Source organism: Meriones unguiculatus, chromosome 3, assembly GCF_030254825.1.
Source record: "Meriones unguiculatus strain TT.TT164.6M chromosome 3, Bangor_MerUng_6.1, whole genome shotgun sequence".
In the NCBI taxonomy this organism is placed as follows: domain Eukaryota; kingdom Metazoa; phylum Chordata; class Mammalia; order Rodentia; family Muridae; genus Meriones; species Meriones unguiculatus.
Window position 1 is genome coordinate 176,273,566 of NC_083351.1, and position 10,289 is coordinate 176,283,854.

Consider the following 10,289-nt stretch of genomic DNA (forward strand, 5'->3'; position numbering starts at 1 on the left):
TCCCTCCCCCACACAGAAAAGTCCAAGAGAAGCTGTGGGAAAGCATCTCTGGGTTTAAGTAAGCAGAGTAGGTGATGGAAATATGCTTGCACACCTCTGAATATGCCCAGAAGTGTGCACAGCGATTACAGGTCTAGTATTACACAAGAAGCTGGCATTACAGACACACAATCCACTAAAAGGTTTACAATCTGGTTATTTTGGCCTTTAATTTTTCTGTCTGTTCAAACCTTTTCTGGAAGCACTATCTGAGTAACAACTGTAATATGTTAGTGTGTATCTGTACATGGAACTAGAGGTTGCTGGGCAAGTTTTATATCATGGGATAAAGAAAAATAACAAGTTGTTCAGCTCCCTTAAGTCCCACTGTTAACAGAGTTCTTCTGTGCTCATGGTAGTTCCTGCTTGATAAACTTTAACCAGTCCAACATCAGCTGTGTTGATTCACACATTTGGAGATCAGAAGTTGTACATCCTCAAACAGCCCTGAACAGGGGACCCTCCAAGGCTTGCATGCCTTGAACAGTCAGTTTGCATTTCACACTTGCAAATGAAGCTGACTGGGATTTCCTGCCCCCCCCCCCTTCAGCTCCTGCTGCCCACACTCACCTCTGTCAGATGCAGGAGCCTAGGACGAGAGCTGCTGCTCTAGACTCCCAAAGGCACCTGAGACTCGGCTTCTGCCTGGCCCAGTCCTGGAGCCTCTGCAGCCCTCTCCTTCTCCATAAGACCTGGACAGGAAAAGTGGAGGGAGCAGAGGCAGGAGCCACACCCTGGGGCAGAGGGCACCTGGTGGAGACTGATAAGCTTCCAGAGAGTTGGGCAGAAGGCACTGCATCCTAGGTCAGGGCCATATCAGTGCTGGACTCTGAGAAGCCAGCATCTGGGAAGAGATATAAACTAAAGTAACGGTTTCTGTGGTGGTGTTTCCCCCCCGCACCAGATGAGGAAAGATAAACAGGTGGTGAATGTTTGCTTAACACAGAAAGGAACGAACATGGCAGAAGATGTGTTTTGCTGAGCACCTAGGTTGTTAATTCAATTTAACTGAAAGCTTCTTTTTATATCAGAAGAGACCAGCTGAGAAGTAATTCATTGTTCATGATGGTAATCCCTATTGCAGAGCCTCTGAGACAGATCTGAGTGCCAGGGGCTCTGCCTCTAAGAGAACAAGAAGACAAGAAGAAGGTGGGGTGATCCAGCCTCCCCTGTTAACCTGCCTCAGATGGTGCACAGAGCCCAGGAGGCGTCGTCCCAGAAGTAAAAGGCTGAAGAGTGAGCTTCACTGCTGAAAAAGCTGTCAGCATTCTAGGGTGGATTAGGGAGGGGCACATAGTCCTCCCTCCTGCCCTGCCCCCACCACACACACCTAGCTGAGGATGCCAGGCAGGGAAGGTCAGTTTCCTTCAGCAGGGTGGTCCTTGGTGTGCTGACTGTGCAGGGGGTGTTTTCACCCGGGAATACATGATGGGCAGCACTGGCTGGACCCAGTGGGCTGCAGAAGAAGGGGAAGGAGAGGAATGTCCAGGGAGGTGGGGAGAGGGGAAGGAGGGAGGGAGAAAGGAAGAAAGGGAAGGAGAGAAGGAGGGGAAACACCAAGAGGGAGAAGTTGCAGTTGGGAGGGGAACTGAGGGGAATTTATCAGAAGGTGGAGTGGAGGGCGCCTGACAGTGGACATAATTAAAGTCCATCATGTCTGAAATTCTCTTATTTCTCAAAGAATAAAAATGTTACAAGTTTTGGTTGAAGTTAATGTCTATTGGAGTACAAGATACCTACAAAGACAGTACAAGCTGGGCCAGTGGCCTGGCTATCTTACCATGAGGACCCAAGTTCAGATCTCCAGCACCCAAAAGTTCAATAATCCAAAGGGGATTCAGGAGGGTCCTGGGGCAGCCATTCTAGTTGAAAGTGCCCAAGTTCTGCCTCTCTGAAGACAAAGGCTTCTCCTACAGAAGTGCTCCAGCTCTGTCCAGCAAGGGATGGCTTCCTAGACCAAAGCTCTGCTCCAACAGGTCTCCTGGCTCTGCTAATAGATGTGTCCTTATCCTGCACAGTCTAGAGCCAAGGGGTATCACAACATCACAGGACACAACAGACCTCACACAGGAGATTCACCCAAGGGAAAACACAGGAGAGTGGCTGAGTCTGCTTAAGGGAGAGGCAGCAGGGAGCTGAGCAGAAAGCATAGTTTCTGTAGGATTTCCTGGGGTGGGGAGGAGCAGGGTAGAGGTTTCAGGGTGAGCATTACTGGGATTTCAGTCCCTGAGCTAAGCTTGGGGATTGGTAGGTTTTCGTGCTCAGCCACTGGTGGGTTTCTGTGCCAAACTCAGGATTGGTGGGGTTCTCTTTCTTGGGCTTGGGGGCAGGTCAGGGTCAGGGTGTTCTTTTCCTTTGGTCCTACACTCAGTTCCTTCCTCAGGTTCAGTGAGAGGGTAACAGCAGTGTCCTCCTCCACTGCACACACACAAAATGTGCTGAAGATCTAACTAGACAGCTCAATGTACTTTTACAGTGTGACTTCTTTGGATTCCTGAAGCCCAGGTGTTTTTATTGTTTTGTTGTTTATTTGTTTCTTTACAGAATATTTAGAGTACCTCAAAGGCTGGTGCAGTACACACATACAATCTCAGGACTCACTGTAGCCTAAGGACCAAGGTTTCCAAGGTGAAGGACAGCCTGTGCCACACAGGGAGTTGCTAGCCAGCCTGGGCTTCAAAGTGAGACTGGTTCTGAGCTCTACCTGGGGTGGGGCAGGGGGAATGAGAAGAGAGAAGAGAGAGATGCAGAAGGACAGGGATGGAGGAGAGAAGGGAAGGAGAAAGGGGAGCAACACAAAGGAAAAGGCAGAGGACCACAGTGTCCTTCCAGCTCCATCCTTCTTAAAGGTTACCATGTTCTTACTGCACGCACTTGCTTTCATCTGCTTCTATTTCATTTGTTAATTCTATGTCAGAGTGCTGGACACCTAACTAGGGGTTCAAGGATTCCCAAAATACAGCATTGAGTTACACCCCCAAATCCAAGGAGTCTGATAGCTATGTGATGAACTTTCTAGCAAATTCTCTTCACCCCTAATCCTAACCTTTCCTGACTCTAAACCTGAGTGGGTCTGTGAGGCCTGTCTTACCCTTCTATATCACTTTGAGCCTCTTGTACCAACAACTGTTAAGGAGGTAGCCCAAGTCTCTGTCAGGATATTTGTTTAAGAATCTCTGTCTCTGGGAGCAGTATTAATTCCAGTCATACAGGGAACAGCCTGTCACACTTGCTTTTTAAATTATTTTTGTTAAATTGGAGTAAAAAATTGTAGATTTTCAAGCAGGTTTTTTTTTTTCTTACAGATTTAGTTTCAGGTGATCTTTCCTCTACCCCTCTCCTCCTTTTCCCTCCCCTTCCCCCATGTAACCCTTAAATGCCAGTGTCCCTCTCTATTTTCCTATAGTCTGTATTTTACTGTCCCTCCCCAGCAATGGCCCTTTTCATGCTTCCTGGCTTCCACAGGCATCCAAGCCAAACACACACATCTAAAAATTTAAGGTAGGATCCACATTTGAAAGAGAAAGTTTGTCTTCCCACGTCTGGATTATCCTACTGACACATGATCTTAAACTACATAACCTAGGAAGGTGGAAGTCAAAATTAATTGTCATTTGCAGATAACCACTGTGTCTTGTCAAACCAAAGCAAATGACGCAGGTTAGTCTGCCCTTCATCCAGCATCAATGAAGTTGTAGTTTTTTCCTTTAAACAAGGCTGTACCTCTGACCTTCAGCACCAAGAGTCTTTGGGGCCTGAGTCCACTCTTGGTCAATGGCCAAAATCCAAGGACTTTTGAATGCTTACGTGGCTAAATTAGCATGGTGGTCCGTGTCTTCCTGGCATGGATTTATTACAGTTCCACATTTCCACTACATTCATCACCAGTGCCACCTGAGCCCTGGACATCTAGACTGTTTCCACGTCCTCTCTATTGTGACCAGGGCAGCAACCAACACAGATGTGCAAGTAGAACACAGGGTCCCTATGTGGAGGAGGAAACTTCCTTAGAAGCTACACACTTGACAGGGGAGTAAGAGCTACAATACACACAGAAAGGCGTAAACCGCAAGAGCAAGTGATAAAGAACAGGCCGGGGAACTCTCAACAGAACATGCGCGCATGCACACACCGGGGAGCACAATGGCTTCAAAAACTTCTCAACCCCTTAGCCATCGGGGACTTGTAACTTAAGCTATTTTGGGGTCCATTTTACTCCAGTGAAAATGGGCAGCATTGAGAAAGCGATGACAACAAATGATGGCGAGGATGTGGGGGAAAGTGGAAGCTTTCCCACTGTTCGTGGAAGTGTGAGCCAGTACAGGTGCCTCAGGAATCAACATGGAAGTTGCTCAGGGAGATAACAATACTAGTACCACATAAGTGAGTCTATCTTGCTCTCTAATTCTATTCCATTGACTTATGTATCCCCAACTGTGCCAGCGCTGAACTGTTTCCTCATTCTATGGCTCTGTTGTATAACTTGAAATCAAGCATGGTGATATCTCTAGCATTAGTATTGTTGTTCAGGATTGCTTTCGATTTCCAGGAGTTTTTTTTATAATTTTAAGACACCTTTCTATCTCTGTGAAGAATTGGGGAGTTATAGTAGAGATTTTATTGAACCTATAGAATTTTTTCTATTTTTTCTTCCTTTTTTTGTAGAAAAGCCATTTTCACAACAGCAAATTTTCGAAACATTCTGTGTGAGAGGTCTTCCTTCTTCTGGGATCTGCCACAATTCCTTTCATCAGTGTTTTGGAGTCTTTATGATGGAGATCATTTATTTCCTTGGTTAGGTTTTTTCCAAGGTATTTTGTTATTTTGAGACTGCTGAGAATAAAATTGTTTCCTTGATTTCTTTCTCAGTGCACTTGTGGGCTATGGGAAGGCTACTGATTTTTGTGTGTTAATTCTGTATCCTAACATTGTTCCAACAGTGTTTATTATCACTTAGAATTTCTGCTGAGTGTTCAGGTCTGTCATGTGTGGACTCATGCTCTCTGCAAACAAGGAGATTCTGACTTCTCCCCTTCCCATCTGTGTCTGTTCCTTTCTCTTGTCTCACTGCTTTAGCTAAGACTTCAAGCGCTGTACTGAGTAGGAGTAGAGAGTGCAGACTGCCTGGCCTTATCCCCATCTTAGCAGAAATGCCTTGAGCTTCTCCAGGTGTCATGCTGTTGGCTACAGGTCATCCAGGCTGGATCATGCTGAGAGACATTTCCTCCATTCACAGTCTCCTCAGGGTTGTTTTCATGAAAGGGTGTTGGGTTTTGTCAAGGTCCTTTCCTACATCTATTGAAACGATCATGTAATTTTTGTCCTTGAGCTTATTTATGTGATGTACTATGTTTATTGATTTGTATATAATGAGCCATCTCTGACTTTCTAGAATGAAGAGATTCAGTCACAATTCAATCACAATGAACAACTGATTTCATGTGTTCTTAAAATTAATTTTCAAGTATTTTACTAAAAATGTTTGTGTCTTTGATCACCAATTGGTTTTATATTTTTGTCTCTTTGTCTGTTCTTGTTATCAGGGTAATACTAGCTCTATAAGATGAATCTGAAACTATTCCTTCCCTTTCTATTTTAAAGGGTCTCTTGAGAAAACTTGCTGATAGTTCTTCTGTGAAGACCTGCTAGAATACTACACTGGCTCTATCTAAGCCTGGACCATTCAGCTTGGCATATTACCTCTTCTACCTCATGCATATTCTTTAACTCATCTGGATTTAACTTTGCAGCAATAATGAACTGCACCACGGTATTTTAGAAAGTGAAGATAAGTTGCTTTGAGGAGGACTTGGCAAGAATGCTAATTCGTTGTCCCCTTATCTAGCTGGGTTTGTTTCTGATAAATGCTAAACAGTCCTGGGAACTCCCTTCTCCCAACTCTCTTGTGCACAGAGAACTTGCCTATGAAACCCAAAATGAACCCAACGGGATTCTCTAAATTCTAAAGCTAAGCAAAAAACACCCCAGGAACAGGAGACCAATGCTCAGCCTAGCACAGGCTTGCTGACAGATGCTCGTGTTCTTGGTATGAACATTAGGATATTGTTGGAAAAACAAACTCAGTATCCAGATAAGAAGAAAACACTTAAAGGCAGACTTGAACACCAAAACCAGCAGATCTCCAAGTAGCACACAGAAATTCTGTTTTGGAAACCCTATGGCTGAAGATGGCAGAGATGTTATCTTCATGCAGGCATATGCAGTTTAATTCAACTATTCAGTTGACAGTTCTGGGGTCCTGGTGAAGTTCCAAACCAGACAGCCACTCCACTTGCTATGATATGTTTCAGGTCCATGAAATTCAGATGCCTCATGACAGATAGGACTGTACTCTGATATTTCCAAAGTACGTTAGGTATGTTGTTTTAATTGTAAGAAATTTCTCCACCATCAATTTTTGGGTATAGAGTCTTTAAATTGGGCTTTTTTATTTTTATGTTTCTCAAGAATAGAAAGGCAGCTGAGTTCCTGGATATTGTCTCTATTGTAAGTAGCTCTTACCTGCTTTCAGTTTCCATCTGAATCTGCTGACTGGCAGGGCCATTTCAGGCAGTCTGGAATGGACTGAGGAGTTGGTTTTCAAGCTGGAAAACATTTATACTAAGTGACTGAAAAGTAACAGTGTGTAAAATTTGGAAGGAAGGATAAAAGAAACAAATTAAAAAGTTCTGGAGTATGTCTGTAATCCCAGCATTCTGGGAGTCAGAGGCAGGTAGATCTATGTGAGTTTGAGGCCAGTGTGGTCTACAAAGTGAGTGCAGGACAGCCAAAGCTACACAGAGAAAGCCTGTCTCGAATACACCAAAAACATCAAAAAATAAAAATAAAATAAAGAGTTCTGGTTCCCCTCCTTGATTTCAAAGACAAAGAAATGGCATCTAAACTTAAAAATATTTCTAGAAATAGCCTGCTTATGTTAAGAAACTCTACAGGAGAGAGATATGATGTCATAGTCCGAAGTCACCTTCAGCCATTTCCAGTCCATTCTCCATGTAGTAGTCAAAGTGGAACTAGAGTTTGGAGCATCATCAGAGAAGAGAAATATAATCCCTCTATCAGAAGATAAGTACATAGAGACTGATACATCTGCATTCACCATGGTTAAGTAAGAACAAGACACTGTAGATTCATGAATTCCAATTCCTCCAAATGCCAAAATAGTAAATGAAATGTCTAGGGAAAAAAAAATCAGATGCAGACCCAGTGCAGACTGTGAGAGTTCGCAGTGAACTTCAGCAGAATGGCCAGCACTCAGGAGGCAGAGGCAGGTGGATCTCTAAGTTTGAGGTCAACCTGGTCTACAGGGTGAGTTCCAGCAGGCAGGGCTACATAGAGAGACACTGTCTCAGAAAAAAAAAAAATTAAGTAAAAGGAAGAAAGAAGGAAGGAAGGAAGGAAGGAAGGAAGGAAGGAAGGAAGGAAGGAAGGAAGGAAGTTAGAAGAACTGACTGAAGATAAAAATGGAAAATCTGGAGTATCCATGGCGAGAAAATGAACATAGACTCAGGCGTTCAAGGCCCTTAGTAGCGTATAAGTAAGACAAATGGAGAAAGCACGTTCCCATCACAGCTGTTGTGTCTGTACATAAGATGTTGAAGGCAACTATGGGAACACCAGGCTAACACCCATTGTTAGACATGGGTTGACTTGGCTGTCCCTGGAGTGTGGAGCTCATGCTTTGGCTCAATTATTAGAAGAAACTCCATGGTTTGAAATATAATTAAAGTCGTGTGTTCTTTTGAATGGCTTGAGAACGCCCCGGTCCTTATTGGTAAGAATGATTTACTCTCATGGAGCAACATAAGCAGCCAGGGGAGGAAAGCACCATGGTCCTCCTCAGAGCTCCCTGACAGCAGGCAGGCTGGAGCTGCACATAGCCCTCGGTGTAGTAGCAGCAGCTCCATCTAAAGAACCGAAAGCCCAGGCTGACCAATCCTGCACTACACACGGAAGTAGAGGGCAGCAGCCTGCACTGCCCGCCGTGGTGCCCAGAGCAGCTAGGAGATTTTGACAACTCTCCACAGAGAGCTCGGTCCTGCACACACTTCCCTGAGTGGTCTCTCTTCCTATGTTCACAGACAAACTGGGCTCAGCTGATCCTGAAGCTGTCCTTTGACTGCCACACACACACACACACACATGCACACACACACACACACATACACACACACACACGGAGACATTTGTGCACACACCCATTCATAGAAATGAATGAATGCACCTAATATTTTTCAGGAAAATAAAAAAGAATGACTGGGTACAGACTAAGCCTGGGACAGAGGATCCCTGAGCCTAAGGCTTCTGCCTCACTGCAGCCAACATTCCTGTCCTGTGGCTGCAAGCCAGGGCACTGGGGCCTGACTCCGCCTCTGCTGTGACTTCCATCATCTGCAGACAAGAATTCACTCACAGACCCACACCTCCTGCTTCAGAGACCTATGATGGCATCACTCTTCTGATCTCTGCTACATCCACAGCTACCAAGAGTTCAAATCCACTGCAGACACATTGTTGAATCCCCTGTGGCAATCAGCTTTATTCCCTGTGAAGCTGTTAAGCCAGAGCTAGTATAAAACTCCTTTGTTGGACTGTCTGTGAGTCTTGAGGAGGCAGTGTTATCCCATGTGGCATGACTCCATTCGTATGCATATGTCCCATGATCACAACGATGGCTGACCAGGCAGGGAATCCCCAATAAGTGCACTTATTTCTTGGGGTGGCCAACATGTCTAGTTGGACTGAGTGTTCACTGAATAGAAACAGAATAGAGGGAGACATGCTTCGCTACCTGCCAGCTCTGTTCTCAGAGAGTGCTGCTGAGCGCCCAGGTGGAGATGGTCTCTGCTCACCACCCCAGCAGGGCAGGACAGCTTCACTGTAAAGATGTGTGTGTAAGTGACTGAGATGCAGAGGGTGTCATTGTGAGAACCTGTGACGTCTTGGTGTATGCACTGAGGTTCTCGGTGTGGCCCCCTCCCCCGTCTTCAAGGGCTGACATGTCTGAAGTCAGGGTAGGTCTTTGACAGGACCCTTCTGTGCCTTTGGAAAATACCCGTCCCCAGCACACATCTTTCTTGTAGACCTGGGCACAGTAGACCCTTCTTGGTCCTTTGATGGTTTTGCCTTCTGAAAATTACCTAAAACAAACCCAGGAAATTCTGCCTCCCTTCCTTCTAAGGAACTAAACAGGAGTTTTCAGAGCCCTCTGTTCTCTCTCACTCCCCGAGTCGCTCTGCTCTCCTCCCTTCAGTGTCTCAGTCATTGTAGATACCCATGCCCCTTCACCGTGTCATCCCCCGCAAGGCCACCACTCTGTCATGCCTCATCAGTGATTGACTTTAGACTTGCCCCCTCTTTCTTCCCATACTACTATTATTGTCATTTACAGTGACGTCAGTCAATGTCCATGTGATTGGCCAACCCAGCACACTGGCATCTCAGCTCTAGTCGTTCCACTCTTCTGAAACCATTTTCAGGTACCAAACTGAAATCCCCAAAATTCACAAGGTCTGGTGTTTAATTTTATGTATTAAGTGTCAGGGCCACAGCTGACAAACTTCGTCAACCCGTTTTTGTATTTCTGAATGTTTCTGTGTCTGCAACCCCATTTTCCCACTGAGGATTCTTGTTCTGAAAAGGCACATTTCTGGCTGCCTCAGAGAAGAAAATACCGAAATTAAACAGCATCAAGGTCTTTCCTTCACAGAATTCTTTTGTTGTTGTTTTTGTTTTCAGGACAGGCTTTCTCTATTTTAGCTCTGGATATCCTGGAACTCACTCTGTAGACCAGGCTGGCCTCAAATTCACAGAGATCAGTATTCCTCTGTCTTCAGAGTGCTAGGATTACAGGCATGCACCACCATGCCTGGCCAATTCATTCTTCCTAACATGATATCTTACATGGCAAAAGAGGGAGATAGTAAGTTTCTCTAAGATTTCAGAAATCATGGGAGTGTCCACACCTTAATTTTGAAATAAAGAAATTCAAGTATTTTTAAAACAAAACTATTCTATTACAAAATACTATCCTCTGGATGTGATGGGCTATGACAGTAGTTATGGTTGCAGGATACACACACTATCAGACAGTCAACACTCCAGCATGGAGAGGCAATGAGCTCATGGGACCCCAGCCCTAGCTGAGGGACTATTGGCAGTTGACAGCTGCCCCCGGGAGCGTGAATGTGTTTTCCACAGGGATGTGGCCTATAATCCACTCTCCATGGCTT

General features: G+C 45.1%; 1 protein-coding gene across 1 annotated transcript in view; it reads right to left on the reverse strand.

Moving 5' to 3' along the window:
* Nucleotides 1-786, reverse strand: part of LOC110554676 (ATP-binding cassette sub-family G member 3-like) — a 43,422-nt gene extending 42,636 nt beyond the window's left edge. Inside the window, 1 exon segment of the mRNA XM_060378762.1 lies at nt 610-786. The gene's annotated coding sequence lies outside the window, so the exon portion shown is untranslated.
* Between the last annotated feature and the right edge of the window lie 9,503 nt (nt 787-10,289).